The following is a 16,279-nucleotide window of genomic DNA, read 5'->3' on the forward strand; positions in this document are numbered from 1 at the left end:
TGGCTGAGCCCGCCTCCTGGGGACACGCCCCCTTCGGCCTCGCGGCTGCGCGCGCGCGCCCCATGGCTGCCGGGGGGGGGGGGGGAGGCGAGGGGCGCGCGCCGCAGGCCCGCCCTCCCTCCGGACTCATTCAATCGCATTTAGTGAGCGCTGACTAGGTGCAGAGCACTGTGCTGAGCGCTCGGAATGGACGATTCGGCCGCAGAGAGGGACCGTCCCCGCCCACCCCGGGCTCACAGTCTGGGCGGGGGGTGGGGGGAGACGGGCATAAGAAGAAGAAGAATGATGGCATTCATTCATTCAATCGTATTTACCGAGCGCTTACTAGGTGCAGAGCGCGGGACTCAGCGCTTGGAATGGGCGATTCGGCCATAGATGGAGACGGGACCTGCCCAGTGACGGGCTCACGGTCTGGGGGGGGCGGGGAGACGGACGGCAGAGCCAAAGAGAACCAAACAAGCCAACATCATCGAGATAAATAGAATCAAGGAGATGTACACCTCCTTAACAAAATAAATAGGGTAATAAATGACCTATACAAATGAGCACAGTGCTGAGGGGAGGGGAAAGGGGAAGAAGGGAGGGTGGGAGGGGAGGGGGAGCAGAGGGAAAGGGGGGGCTCAGTCTGGGAAGGCCTCCTGGAGGAGGTGAGCTCTCAGTAGGGTTTTGAAGAGGAGAAGAGAGAGTTTGGAGGACGTGAGGAAGGAGGGCGTTCCAGGTCAGCGGTAGGACGTGGGCCAGGGGTCGACGGCAGAATTAGGAGCGATAGCGCTACGGGATAACCGTAGCGGTTGGTTTGGGGACGGGGCCTGCTCCCCCACCCCTACCCCACCCTCCACCCTCAGTCCCTTCTGTCCCGGCGGGGGAGCGGGGGACCACCCCCCCAAGGCCCTTTCCGGAAAGCACCCCGACATCCACCTCCCAGCTCGGGGCGGAGGTCCCGGGGATCCGGGGGAGCGGGGGTCCGGATCCTCTGAGGCCCCCGAGCTGGTCCCCACCCCGCCCAAGGCTGAGCCCACTGAAGCTGAGGGCTTCAGCCCAGACTGAGCTCCTCTTCCCCCTCTACTCCCTCTGCCATCCCCCCTTTACCTCTCCGCAGCTAAAGCCTCATTTTCCCCTTTTCCCTCTGCTCCTCCACCTCTCCCTTCCCATCCCCACAGCACTGTACCCGTCCACTCAACTGTATATATTTTCGTTACCCTATTTATTTTGTTAATGAATTGTACATCGCCTTGATTCTATTTAGTTGCCATCGGTTTTTACGAGATGTTCTTCCCCTTGACGCTGTTTAGTGCCATTGTTCTTGTCTGTCCGTCTCCCCCGATTAGACTGTAAGCCCGTCAAACGGCAGGGACTGTCTCTATCTGTTGCCGACTTGTTCATCCCAAGCGCTTAGTACAGTGCTCTGCACATAGTAAGCGCTCAATAAATACTATTGAATGAATGAATGAATGAATGCTTTATCAAGTCGGTCCCCTAGTTCTTCGTGCCGAGAGGATGGGAAGGAGCACCGACGATGCCCAGACCGGGGAAAAGTCGTCCGCTCTCCCTGGGTTCAACATCACCATCGTCATCATCGTCATCATCAATCACCCTCGTCATCACCATCATTAGTATTGGGGGAGCTTGGCTCTGGGTGGCACCGATCCGTCTGCGTAAGCGACCGGAGCAGACGGGTTCCTTGTCCAAGACCGGAGCCTTGTCTGCTCCCCCTCGGCTGGGGTTCCTCCCCATTCTCGTTTGGGCTTTCCATTACCTTTCCACTTCCCTTTCGGCTTCCATTAACGCAGAGAAGCAACTGAACGCTCAACCTCTTGAGCAGAGGGAGAGGAAGAAGCCGGTCCTCGGTAGATCCTGTAAGTGCCAGGCCCAGCCCAGGATAGCCTAGCCAACAGCCAACCGGTACTAGTGGTTCTTACCCAGTCACCTGGGCTGAGAAGCAGGGTGGTCTATTTAGTTGCCACTGTTTTTACGAGATGTTCTTCCCCTTGACTCTATTTATTGCCATTGTTCTTGTCTGTCCGTCTCCCCCGATTAGACTGTAAGCCCATCAAACGGCAGGGACTGTGTCTATCTGTTGCCGACTTGTTCATCCCAAGCGCTTAGTACAGTGCTCTGCACATAGTAAGCGCTCAATAAATACTATTGAATGAATGAATGAATGGAAAGAGCCGAGACCTGGGAGTCGGCCGATCTGGGTTCTAATGCCGGCTCCTCCCCTTTCCCGTTGTGCGACTGTGGACAAATCACTTCACTTCTCTGTGGCTCAGTTTCCTCCTCTGTAAAATGGGGATCGAAATCCTCATTTTCTCCCCCTACTGAGAGTGTGAGCCCCCTGTGGGAAAGGGATTCTGTCCGACCTGATGATAAAATTTTATTGCTATTATTCTTGTCTGTCCGTCTCCCCCGATTAGACTGTAAGCCCGTCAAAGGGCAGGGACTGTCTCTGTTACCGATTTGTACATTCCAAGCGCTTAGTACAGTGCTCTGCACATAGTAAGCGCTCAATAAATACTATTGAATGAATGAAGTGCAGTGAGTGCAGTGCCTGGCACACAGGAAGCGCTTAGCAAATACTGCGACTATTATTACGGTCCCCACTGAGCCAATAACTGCCCCCATCAAATGGGAACGGAACCGTAGTTACCCCACAGAAAAGTGGAACTGTCCAGAGGATTCCCGTTCTGTGCTCTCGGCTCCCCCGGACCCTGAAATGGTCATCCTTTCTCTGTCGGGGCACTGTGCCTTCCACTGAATAGTGCATACACTTCCCATTAGGTCAGATAATCTTGGAGCCATTGATCAATTTTTAACAAGGCGAACCTCGGCACTTCCGCCCACCAATCATCTCATCTGCTACCATGCCCAATTTCGCAGACCATAAATGGAAAAATTTTGATCTGCCCATCATCCCAGGGTCAGGACGGTGGCCCTGCTGACCACCGGAGCTCTGACCTCATTCACTCCCACGGCCTTACTCGGCCCCTTGAGAGCTGGTCCCCAGCAGCTGCGGGGGGCCCTGGGGGCTTCGCTCTAGCCTTGGTCCTCAGGGTGGTGTCCCTCTGGAGAAGCCTCTGCCACCCAAAGAGGCCATGCCTTCTTTTCAAAAAAACCTCTACAAATCATTCCTAGGGATGGATTTTGGATTCCCCATGTCTTCCGTCCTGATATTAATCAATGACATTTGATATCAGAGAACAAAGATCTGCTGGTGTAGTCTCAGGATTGCACATTACTAATAGAGTTATATCGGTGTTCTCTGGACTTGAAGAAGGTGACACTGAGGGGAAGGTTCCCCTCCGGGGTGTGTACGTGTGTGTGAGAGTGTGTGTGTTGTGGGGGGGTGGCGGAAGGGGGAGAGATGGTCCGGACAAGGCCCCGGGGGGGCCCGCGGTCCCGACCGCACGAGGCACAAAGACAGGCAGCCCCGTGCTGTGCTGCCGTGTGTGGCGTCGGTAGTGTCTGGCACTCTTCTTGCTCTTGCTTCTTCCTTGTCTGCTGAACCTCCCTAAATTTCTGCTCCAAAAAGGAGCTGCTCCTTTCTGCGTGGCAGTGTTGCCATGCTGGCCTATCTACGGCAGTGGACTCGGTTTGCGGCTGGGACGAAACACCGTCCGAGTCTTTGTTCAGCTTCATCCTTAAAGCGTTTCCTCTATCTTATTTACTTTTGGTTTCCCAGTTTCAGCTCCCCAGAGAGCAACTGCTGGGGTCTCCCCTTGGGAACGACAGACCAGTCTCGGGCCTGAGACTTGAGGACGGAGAGCTTGAGGGAAGGAATGGATGACGGTAATAGTGGCTTGCCCAGCACCACTCGCACTTCCTCATCCCTACCAGGCAGGTCTCCGCACGGAGGGCAGTGAGCGAGAAGGCGGGCAGGGGGACAGGCAGCTCATCGCTAAGCATATCTGTGGTCTTTGCTCACATTAGCTAACTCCAGAAAGAACCGGGCCAGAATTCAGATTTCCTGATTCCTGGTGCAGGGCTCTAGCCGCTGAACTGCAAGCTCGTCCTCTCGACTGAAAGCTCGTTATGGCCAGGGAATTTGTCCGTTTATTGTTTTGTACTCCCACAAGTGCTCAGTGCCGTGCTCTGCACACAGTGAGCGCTCAATAAATACGATTGATGTACCTTTGTGGGGAAAACTTCCCAGGAGTTCCACTTCCCAGAGAAAAGGCTTCGGGGCTACCTGCCGACCTTTGAAAAATGCCTGGATCCTTGACCCCTTACTAAAAACGCTCATTGTGACAATCTAAGTACTTCTTCCTTTGAAGAACAGTGTAAAAAGATTTACCTCCTGGGTATTGATTGACCCTAACATTGATTATTTTTACTCTTTCACCAAAAACAGACACAAAGGGAGCAGAGCCGGTTGAAAATGGGGTGTCTGGTCGTGAATGTCATCCAAATTTGAGGGGACATTACCTGAGGCATACAGGAGTGCTCTTAAACTAATCAAAACTCAATTGGCAGATTTAAACTAGAGTGGGCACCAGATGAAAGTTATCAAGAAGCTGAATTCCTCGGGGGAATCGTGCGTTGTTCACAACTTCAAATACAACTCCTGGGAATGCATCATCACCCTGCTTGTTTGAAAAGTTCCTGATTAACTCCCCTCCCCTACTCCATGTCATTTCTCAGCAAGTCAGGAAAAACCTGAGAACAAATTGCTTAAAAATCATTAACAGAAACTTCACCTGTTTTGAGATCTAGGGTAAGGTCTCTCAAGCCGAAATTAGCATTGCCAAAATGGAGCCATTTCCGCATCCCCTCAGCCCTCTCTGGCGGGGAGGACCGCTGTCCCCACGGCTCTCCGGCTGCTGCTGCCTCTTCCCCTTTCTCGAAGGGAAACACAATCCACAAATGCACGGCATCGTACTAAGCCCTTACCGTGCACAGGATCCACTCCTGAGTACACACACGCACACACACGTCCCTTCGTATTTGAAGAAGACCCCACTGGCAGTGAAGTTCATGAACGTCGACCGTGTGCGGAACTCGGAACTGAGCACTTGGGAGAATACAACCAAATGGAAAAAGGTCATTTGGATGGAGAGGAAAAGGTGGATTCGAGAAATGCTGTCGAGGGAACTTGTTCTGGGTGGGGAAGGTGCTTCTATTCACCCTCCCCAGCCCCATGGCACTTCTGTAAATACTAATCACTCAATCATATTTACTGAGCACTTACTATGTTCATATAACTGTAATTTATTTATTTATACTCATATCTGCCTCCCCCACTAGGCTGTGAACTCACCATTATAGTGTATGGTTATATTGTATTATCTCGTTATATTATACTCTCCCCAGCACTTGGTACAGTGCTCTGCTCACGGTAAACACTCAATAAATACGATCGATGGATTGATTGAAGGGAAAAGACAGGAATTAGCATGAAGCTCAGCTAAATGGCAGCAAGAGGTGGAGAATTCATTCAGAGGCATTTTTTGAGCATTCACTGTGTGCAGAGCACTGTAGTAAGTGCTTGGGAGACTCTGATTCCACAGAACTGGTAGACAGGTTCCCCACCCAAAATTAATTAATTCATTCAATTGTATTTATTGAGCACTTACTGTGTGCAGAGCATAATCAATGGGCTGGTTTCAGAGAGGACAGGAAGGGTTATTTGCCATCTAGGAGGGCCGGTGTTTCAAGGGACGGCAGGTGTCCCAGACCCACAGTCACGGGGACCCTCAAGAGACCCAGACACCCAAAACTGACCCACTGCCACACTGCAATGGAGTAGAAACGTTCAGTCAACAGGCCAGGTGGTCTGCTGCTTCGTTCAGGGTGCTGGGTGGGAAAGGGGCCCTGGTGCCTGAACCACCTCTTCTTCTGGTAGGTGCAAGGAGAAGAGGTCAAAGGCTTTGTCCTGCTTAACTTGACACGGTCCACGGAGGGCTGCACATCTGAGCGATCTTGCCCCTCAACTCCTCAAACAGGCAGGCCGCCCTTGGCCTTCTGCCCCCTGGCCGACAGCGTTTCCCAACTCCCAGCTTGGGCAAGCTCTCCAATGCAACGGGGACTCCAGCTTATTGGATCCTCTCTTCCTTGCTCGTAATCGGGGCAAAGGCTATCGGGGCTCAGCCATGGCCCAGATGACCTGCCGTGGAACCCGGGGCCGGGGCGCCAAGGGGCCGAGGACCCACAGCACCACGGGAGCCCAGGGGCCACGGCCCCAAAGGAGCCCAGACCCCCGGCATCACGGGAACCGGGCACTGCGGCACAACAGACCCCCATGGCCATGGCCACTCAGAACCCAGGAGCCGTGGCACCATGGGACCCAGAGGCCGCAGTGACCAGGCCCCATTGGTTTCTGAACACTGGGTGAGGGGACAGTGCTCTGACCAAGAGCAGGCAAGCAAACACTGCCTCGGGTAGAGGACGGGGCCAGAAAGAGGACAGAGAGCGTGGAAAGGAACCCAAATGGGAACGCCCCGAGGTTGCGGGCTCAGGGGGAGACGGGGGACAAGCCGAGCACCGCCTCCAGGCATTGGCACGGACAACGGGGCTGCGGGGCCACGGGCGACTTGGTCTGGGCCTGAAACCTTCCCACTGAATCATAGAATCGCCACCTGGCCAAGGAAACTGAACTTTGACTTCAGAGGGCAGGATGACTCACCGGCGCACCAATACATCATCACACCCTTTGTTTGGGAGTTGGGGGAAGGGGAAGAGAGGAGGAAGTGAGAAATCGGAGGGAGGAAAGTTGGACCGTGGAGGCTCTCACTGTGGCCCAGCAACAAGAGATCAGAGAGAGGCGGGAGATTGCGCCGGAAACAGGAAAAGCTTGGGATGTGCAGCTCAGTGCTTTGGCCCCACGCCGTGTCCAATCCGCCCTTACTGTGGCCCAGAATCCTCCAGTTTCTCCTCTGGGAGCCCCCATGGAGCAAGAGCAGGACAGGAAAGCCTCAGGGGGGAAAGGTCAAGGGTTAGGGTTAGGGTCAAGGGGGCTGTCTCTCACCTTCTGCCTGGGACCCGCTCCGACTGGCCAGTGCCCATCTCCCAATTCATTCATTCGTTCAATCGTATTTACTGAGCGCTTACTGGGCGCCGAGCACTGTATCGAGTGCTTGGGAAAGTACAATGTAACAATAAACAGTGACATTCCCTGCCCACAACAAGTTTATAATCTAGAGGAGGGCAGACAGACATCAATACAAATAAAGTTATAGATATGAGCATAAGTGATGGGGGGCTGGGAGGGAGGAGGAGCAAAGGAATCAAGCCAGGATGATGCAGAAGGGAGTGAGAGATGAGGAAAAGTGGGACTTAGTCTGGGAAGGCCTCTTGGAGGAGATGAGCCTTCAGCAAGGCTTTGAAGAAGGGGAGAGTCGTCTGTCGGATTTGAGGAGGGAGGGCGTTCCAGGCCAGAGGCAGAATGCGGGCTAAGTGTCGGTAACGAGATAGGCGAGATCGAGGCACAGAGAGAAAGCACTAGAGGAGCCAAGTGTGCGGACTGGGATGTAGAAGGAGAAAAGCGAGGTGAGGTAGGAGGGGGCGAGGTGATGCAATGTTTTAAAGCCAGTGGTGGGGAGTTTTCGTTTCATACGGAGGCTGATGGGCAACCACTGGAGTTTTTTGAGGAGGCAGGTGACATGTTCCCAACATTTTTATAGAAAAATGATTGGGCACCAGGATGTAGTAAAGACTGGAATGAGAAGGGACAGGAGGTTTGGGAGGTCAGCAAGAAGGCTGATGCAGTAATCCAGGTGAGACAGGATGAGTGATTGTATTAACATGGAAGCAGTTTGGATGGAGAGGAAAGAGCGGATTTTAGTGATGTGAAGGTGAGACCGATAGGATTTGACGATGGATTGAATATGTGGGTTGAAGGACAGAGAGGAGTCAAGGAGAACACCAAGGTTACAGGCTTGTGATAAAGGAAGGGGGGTGGTGCCGTCTACAGTGATGGGAAAGTCTGGGGCTTAGCACTGTCCCAAGCGCTTGGGAGAGTCGAATACATGAGAGTTGGTGTACGGCTTCCTTCGGGGAAATAACGGTATTACATATTTACTATGAGCAAAGTACTGGAGTAAGCACTGGGATAATGATAATAGTGATAATAATTATGGTCTTTGTTCAGCGCTTACTATGTGCCAGGCACTGTACTAAGGTCTGGGGTGGATACGAGCAAGGCGGGAGGGACACAGTCCCTGTCCCACATGGGGTTCACGGTCTCGAGCCCCATTTTATAGATGCGCTAACTGAGGCCCAGAGAAGTAAAGTGATTTGTCCAAGGTCACACAGCAGTCAAGTTGTGGAGTTGGGATTAAAATACATGACCTTCTGAGTCCCAGGCTCGTGCTCTATCCACTGTACAATGCTGCTTCTCACAATAATAATTCATAATTGTGGTATTTGTTAAGCGCTTACTACGAGCCAAACACTATTCTAGGCGTGGGGGTAGATACACGATAACCAGGTTGGACACAGTCCCTGTCCCACATGAGGCTCACGCTCTTAATCCCCATTTTACAGAAGAGGTAACTGAGGCACCAAGAAGTGAAGTGACTTGCTCAGGGTCACATAGCAGACAGGTGGCGGAGTCAGGTTCTGAACCCACGACCTCTGACTCTCAAGCCCAGGCTCTTGCCACGAGGCCACGCTGCTTCCCACAGTCTAAGAATAAGGAGTGAGGGACATCGGTGAGGGACGCGTGAGTAGAGGTGAATGCAAATACGGACGGCAGAGACGACGACCACCACCGCAAAAGGAGAAGCGGGGTTTCCTGCTCCTGTCATGGCTCAGAGCGGCAGTCAGAGAATTTCCAGTTGCGGTGATGGCGGGGACTCACCCCAACGTTCCCAAAATCGACTTCTCGTTGCCGTGGGGTCCGGGCTGATTCCGGGCCGGAGCAGGGGTCAGTCGGAGTCACGGGTCTCCTACGTCACCTCCCTTTTCTTTAGACTCGTTATCAGTGCAAAGTTCCCGGCTGACTCCACACGGCAGTCTGCAATCACTGCACACCTGCACGGGTTTGCGTCTCCGGGCACAGTCTGCAGAGCAGAGCAATCGTGGAAGGGCTGGCTTTAGGACTTTGGATGATTGTTTTAGTCTGGTGAGTTGGAACAACGTGGCCTTAGGAGAAAGAGCCCGGGCCTGGGTAGCAGGGGAGTCGGCTCTGCCGCTTGCCTGCGGAGTGACCTTGGGCCAGTCGCTTCACTTATACGGGCCGCTGAATCCTCATCTGTAAAATGGGGTTCAATAACGGTTCTCCCACCCCCTTGCACCGTGACCCTCACGTGGGACAGGGACTCGGTCCCAGGTGATTATCTCGTATCTACCCCAGCGCTTAGAACAGTGTTTGGTACAGATACCCAGAAAAGGTTCCCAGAGAATCGGATGCTAGGGCCCTCCGGCTTGGCTGCCAACAATCAATTCAATGGGATTGGTCTTCCAAATCTTCACCCTAGATAATTAATTAGTCAAATCGACATCTGCAGCCCAGACCTCTCTCCTTTTCGGCAGTCTCCCGTCTCCTCCTGCCTTCAGGACATCTCTATCTGGATGTCCTGACACCTCAAACTTAACATGTCCCAAAAAGAACTCTTCATCTTCCCACCCAAACCCTGACTTTCCCAACACTGTAGGCAGCACCACCATCCTCCCTGTCTCCCAAACCCATAACCTTGGCTTTATCCTCAACTCATCTCTCTCATTCTTTTTTTTTTATGTTACTCATTAAGCAGTTTCTTTGGGCCAGGTGCCATACTAAGCATGGGGTGGGGGGAGAGAGAAACTGATCGGGCTGAACACCGTCCATGTCCCACACGGAGCTCACAGTCTTAATCCCCATTTTACAGATGGGGTAACCGAGGCACAGAGAATTTAGGTGCCTTGCCCAAGGTCCCACAGCAGGCAGGTGGCAGAGCTGGGATTAGAACCCAGGTCCTTCAAACCACATACTCATTTGGCCACTAAATCCCGTTCTTTCAACCTTCACACACCATTACTAAAATACGCCCTCTCCTCGCCGTCCATAATGCTACCATGTTAATCCAAGCACTTATCCTATCCCGCCTTGATTACTGCAACAGCTTCCTTGCTGACCTCCCAACCTCCTGTCTCTCGTGACTTCAGTCCTTACTTCACCCTGCTGCCCCGAGCATTTTTCTACAAAACTACACAGTCCATATTCCCCTTCTCCTCAAGAACCTCTAGTGGTTGCCCACCCACCTTCGTATTTAAACAGAAACGCCTTACCGTCGGCTTTAAAGCACTCAGTCATCTTGCCTCCTCATTCATTCATTAATTCAATCATGCTTATCGAGCGCTTACTGTGTGCAAAGCTCGGGAGAGTACACTATAACAATAAACGGACACGTTCCCTGCCCACAAGGAGCTTACAGTCTAGAGGACGAGCTAGACTGTGAGCTCGTTGTGGACAGGAATGTGTCCGTCTGTTGTTATATTGTACTCTCCAAGTTCTTAGCACGTGTTTTACACATACTAAGTGCTCAATAAATATGACTGAATGAATGAATGTTTGGGGAAAGGCATCGGTGGAGGGAAATGGGTGGTTTTGGATGTTTGGCAGTTTTTGCTGTGTTAGATTTCCCCTTTCGAATGAAACCTTCTTGGTAGTAAGCTTGGCCTCCCATTCATTCCCTGGAGACTCTAGAGCACCTAAAACAGAGCTCAAAGCTAGGCACAGTGAGGCGGGGGGAGGGTAAGAGGGCGAGGCAGGGCATGGAGTCCAGACACCGGGCAGACATGAGGAAGGTTTTCCATGTTGCCCCACCCCGAGTTGACAAGCGTAAGGCCAGGAGGGAAAGAGGCGATGGCTGTGAGGGGTCTGGGGCAGCAGGAGGTCACAAGGGAGGAAGGGGGTCTTGCTGCCCGCTTAGGGCAGGGGCAGCGTCTGTGCCACTCCTCAAGAACCTCATCCACCTCTTCATCAAGCAGAAACTCCTTACCACTCAATCACAGTGGCCCCTCCTACCTTACCTCCCTGATTTCCTCGTACAACCCAGCTCACGCACCCTTTGCTCCTCTAATGCCAACCTATTCGCTATCCCTTGACCTCATCTATCTCACTGCCAACCTCTCGTCCACGTCCTGCCTCTGGCCTGGAACTCTACCTTTTCATACCCTACAGACGATCACTCTCCCCACCTTCAGGACCTTATTAAAAGCACATCCCCTCCAAAAGGCCTCTCCTGCCTAAGCACTCATTTCCACTTCTCCAACTCTCTTCTGTGTCACTCTTAAGCTTGATTTTGCATCCTTTATTCACCCCTCCCTCAGCCCCCAGCACTTAAATACAGATCCAATACAGATATTTATATTCATATCAGTCTCCCCTTCTAGACCGGAAGCTCGTTGGGGGCAGGGAACGTGTCTGTCAACTCTGTTATATTGTACACTCCCAAGTGCTTAGTACAGTGCTCTGCACACAGTGAGCGCTCACTAAATAGGACTGAATAATTAATTATGGTACTAATTAATCATTTACTCTATGCCCAGCACTGTGCTACAAGCTGGGGTAGAGACGTGATCATCAGATTGAGACTCGGGCCTTGTCCTAAACTGGGCTCACAGTTTAGGAAATAGAGAGAACAACAGTGCAAATCTCAATTGCAAATCCTAAAGCTTCCCTTTTACTCTAGCACAACCAAACACACATACATATCACCTTCAAGCTTCCAATAATTCTTTATTTTGTTTTTTCTCTTCGTAAATATCTGTCACCCCCATCAGTGTAAGCTTTATATATTACAAACTATTCATTTATACTAATGTCTGTTTCCCCCTCTAGACTGTCAGTTTGTTGTGAGCTGGGAACGGTCTGCCAACTCTGTTATATTGTAGTCTCTCAGGCACTTAGTATAGTGCTCTGCATATAGTAAGCGCTCAATAAAAACACTGATTGATTGATTGATTGATTGATAGGCCCCCTTCTAGACCGTAAACTCGTTGTGGGCGGGAATGTGCCTATTGTCGCACTGTTCCCTTCCAGGCACTTAGGATAGCGCTCTGCTCACAGTAAGCACTCAATAAATGCGATGAAATGACTCCAGATGAGTGGGGAATGTGTCACTTGCATGTTTTGGGACAGGGAAAGGAGACTGGCAGAGAGTGGCGAGCGGGCGGGTGCCCCCCGGGGGACCGCTGGAGGAGTTTGAGGGGAGCGGCGGCTTCCATAGTGCAGCCCCAACCCGTGGAGAGGCTGGTGCCCAAAGGGCAGGGCAGCAGGGCACGGAAAGCTTGCCCAGGAGAACGGGCCTCGAGGCTCCGCCATGTGTGGCCCACCCTGGAGGCCCCGCTCCGGAGGCCAGGCCCCCGTGCCACTCCCCTAGGTCTCGCCTCGGGTCCACCTGCTCCCCCACCGCCCTCCCAGCCCCCAGAGGCTCCATCCTCTCTGTTGCCCCAGAGCCTGGCTGCTGAGGGAGACATGAATCCACCAACGGTATTTACAGAACTGTTCGCAAAGAGCCCCGTACTCAGCCTCTGGGAGGGTACGATACAGTTGGTAGGCAGGATTCCTGCTCTCAAAGAGCTCAAGCGTGGCTCAATGGAAAAAGCCCGGGCTTGGGAGTCAGAGGTCGTGGGTTCTAATCCCGGCCCTGCCACTTGTGAGCTGTGTGACCTTGGGCAAGTCACTTCACCTCTCTGGGCTTCAGTTCCCTCCTCTGTAAAATGGGGATGAAGACTGGGAGCCCCACGTGGGACAACCTCATTCCCTTGTATCTCCCCCAGCGCTTAGAACAGTGTTTGGCACATAGTAAGCGCTTAACAAATACCAATATTATAATTAGTCAGTCAGCCACTAAATCTTGTTGAGTCTATCTCCGCAGCATCTTCGGAACCTGTTCCTTCCTCTCCGCCCAAACTACTACCACGGGGGTTCAAGACCTCATCCGGTCTGGTCTTGACTTCTGCATCTGCCCCGTCGTTGACGTCCCCGCCTCTCACCTCTCCCCTCTTCGGTCCATATTTCACTCTGCTGACCAGATCATTTTTCTAAAAAAACATTCTGTGCTCATCTTCCCACTCTTCGAGTGCTTCCTGTGATTGCCCATCCATCTCCACATCAAGCAGAAACTCCTCACTATCGAATTCAAAGCATTCAGCTCTCTCGCCCCCTTACTTTTTTTTAATGGTATCCATTAAGCACCTCTAAATCCAGGCACTGCATTAAGCGTGGTGTAAATATAAGCTCATCAGGTTGGACACAGTCCAAGTCCCACATGAGGCTCACAGATGAGGCAATTGAGACATAGAGAAGTTAAGTGACTTCCCCAAGGTCACCCAGCAGAAAAATGGCAGATCCAGGATTAGAACCGAGGTCTTTCTGACTCCCAGGCCCATCCTCTAATCACTAGGGCACGCTGCTTCTCTATTTTTTAATCCTCCCTCCGTTACCAGTACAACCCAGGCTGCACATTATTATTATTAGTACTGTTGTGCTGGTTAAGCACTTACTAACAAACGAGTGGATTTTGGAGTAAATTAGCCAGAGTGATCTCTGGAAGGCCAAATGGCTCAACTTATTATTATTATTATCATTAAGTGCCATCGAGTCATTTCCAATTCATAGCGACTCCATGGATATACTTTCTCTAGAACATCCTGTCCTCTGCCGTGACCTGCAAACTTTCTGATGGTTCTTCCGTTACTGTTGATACGATCTCTACCCATCTAGCTGCTGAGCTGCCTCTTTCACGTTTTCCCTGGACTTTTCCTAGCATCAGTGTCTTCTCCAGAGAATTAGTCCTCCTGATTATGTTTCCAAAATACGCTAACCTGAGTCGAGTCATTTGGCCTATCAAAGACCACTTTGGTTTAATTTGCTCCAAAATCCATTTGTTTTTTCTTTTTCCAGTCAGTCACTAATGCTAGGAAGAGTCCAGGGAAAATACGGAAGAGGCAGACCCACAGCGAGACGTACGGGGACCGTAACAACGGTAACGGGAGAACCGTTAGCAGGGTGACTGAATATGGCAGAGTACAGGACGTCGGGGAGAAGGTATATCCATCGAGTCGCTACGAGTCGGAAAAGACTCGATGGCACTTGATGACAATAGTAAGAGCTTACTATGTGCCAAGCACCGTTCTAAGCGCGGGTGCTCGGCACATAGTAAGCGCTTAACAGATGCGATCGTTATCACGATCATTATTACATTATTGGAAGCAGCGTGGCTCAGTGGAAAAGAGCCTGGGCTTCGGAGTCAGAGGTCATGAGTTTGCCTCCCGGCTCTGCCACTTGTCAGCTGTGTGACTGTGGGCAAGTCACTTAACTTCTCTGTGCCTCAGTTACCTCATCTGTAAAATGGGGATTAACTGTGAGCCCCACGTGGGACAACCTGATTCCCCTACGTCTACCCCAGCACTTAGAACAGTGCTCTGCACATAGTAAGCGCTTAACAAATACCAACGTTATTATTATTATTATTACAAGTTAATCAGGTTGGAGACGGTCCCTGACCCACATTGGGTTTACAGTCTTAATCCCCATTTTTTACAGGTGAGGTAACTGAGGCGACTTCCCTAAGGTCACACGGCAGACAGGTGGCAGAGCGGGGATTAGAACTCATGATCTCCTGACCCCCCCCCCACCCAGGCCTGTGTTCTAACCACTAGGCCAGGCTGCTTCCGAGCCGGGCTGAGCTGCCCGGAGCCCCGGTGCGGGGGGAGGGCGTCGGGGCATCATCCCTTCCTACCCGCCCTTCTCCTCTTTCTCCCTCGCACCCAGAACCCGCTCTGGGCCCCAGCGGGCACCGCCCCGCCGCCGAGATGGTCAGGCTGCCCGAGATCGCCCCCTACCGGCCGCCGTGATGGTCTGGCTGTCCAAGCTCGCCCCCTGGCGGTCACCGAGATGTTCCAGGTACCCAAGCTCGCCCCCTGGCGGTCGCCGAGAGTCTGGCTACCCCAGCTCGCCCTCTAGCGGCCGCCGTGATGACCTGACTCACTCATTCATTCAATAGTATTAATTGAGCGCTTCCTTTGTGCAGAGCACTGGACTAAGCGCTTGGAATGGACAAATCGGTAACAGATAGAGACGGTCCCTGCCCTTTGACGGGTTTACGGTCTAATCGGGGGAGACGGACAGACAAGAACAATGGCAATTCATAGAATCAAGGGGTAGCACATCTCATTAAAACAATAGCAAATAAATAGAATCAAGAATAAATAGAATCAATGGCGGCTGCAGGCGGGGCCGGGGTCGGGGTCGAAGCCGCCCAACTCAGCGGGTGCACTTCGCCTTTGGTTTTTGCGGCTTGCAGACCGGCCCCCGCCGAACGTCTTCTGGGCCTCAAGGGATGGCGGCGGGCGGAGGTCGGCAAAGACCCTTTGGGCCCCTCCCTCTGACCTGTTCACCTCCTGGGCCCGTCCCTTCCCCGGAGTTTCCGATTAAAGGAGCAACCAAAGTCGGAACAACAATAATAATAATAATGTTGGTATTTGTTAAGCGCTTCCTATGTGCAGAGCACTGTTCTAAGCGCTGGGGTGGATCCAGGGTAATCAGGTTGTCCCAGGTGAGGCTCACAGTTAATCCCCATTTTACAGATGAGGTCACTGAGGCCCAGAGAAATGAGGTGATTTGCCCACAGTCACACAGCTGACAAGTGGCAGAACCGGGATTCGAACCCATGGCCTCTGACACCGAAGCCCAGGCTCTTTCCACTGAGCCACCTGCTTTCTATGTGCCAGGCACTGGACTAAGCGCCGGGGCGGAAACAAGCACATGGGGTTGGACGCAGTCCCTGTCTCACATGAGGCTCACGGTCTCAATCCCCATTTTCCAGAGGAGGTAACTGAGGCCCAGAGAAACCAAGTGACACTCCCAAGGTCACCCAGCAGGCAAGGGGAGGAGCCGGAATTAGAACCCATGACCTTCTGAGTCCCAGGCCCGGGCTCTACCCATTTCTCCATGTCTCCTAGTGGTTTTTATCCTTCCTATCTGTCCAGTCCCAAGTGCCCCCTAAAGGGGGTCAGCTCCGCCGGTGGCTGTGGCCACGGCTCTGGGCGCCGGGAGGGGAGCCGGGTTTTCCACTCCATGGCTCGGTACGGTGCCTAGCGCATAGGAAGCACCTAAAGACCACGATTATTAGTATTATATACGTCGCGTCTATATACGTGCGCATATAATTATATACGGTAAATTGTTTATATTAATGTCCGTCTCCCTCTCTAGATTGCAAGGTCGTTATGGGCAGGGAACGTATCTGCTATCTCTGTCGGACTCTACCAAGTGCTTAGTAAGGCGCTCCACACATAGAGAGCACTCAATAAATACCACTGATTGATTAAATCTCCCCCAGATCCTAGCACAATG

The sequence above is a fragment of the Ornithorhynchus anatinus genome, chromosome 17 (assembly GCF_004115215.2).
Source record: "Ornithorhynchus anatinus isolate Pmale09 chromosome 17, mOrnAna1.pri.v4, whole genome shotgun sequence".
Classification (NCBI taxonomy): Eukaryota; Metazoa; Chordata; class Mammalia; order Monotremata; family Ornithorhynchidae; genus Ornithorhynchus; species Ornithorhynchus anatinus.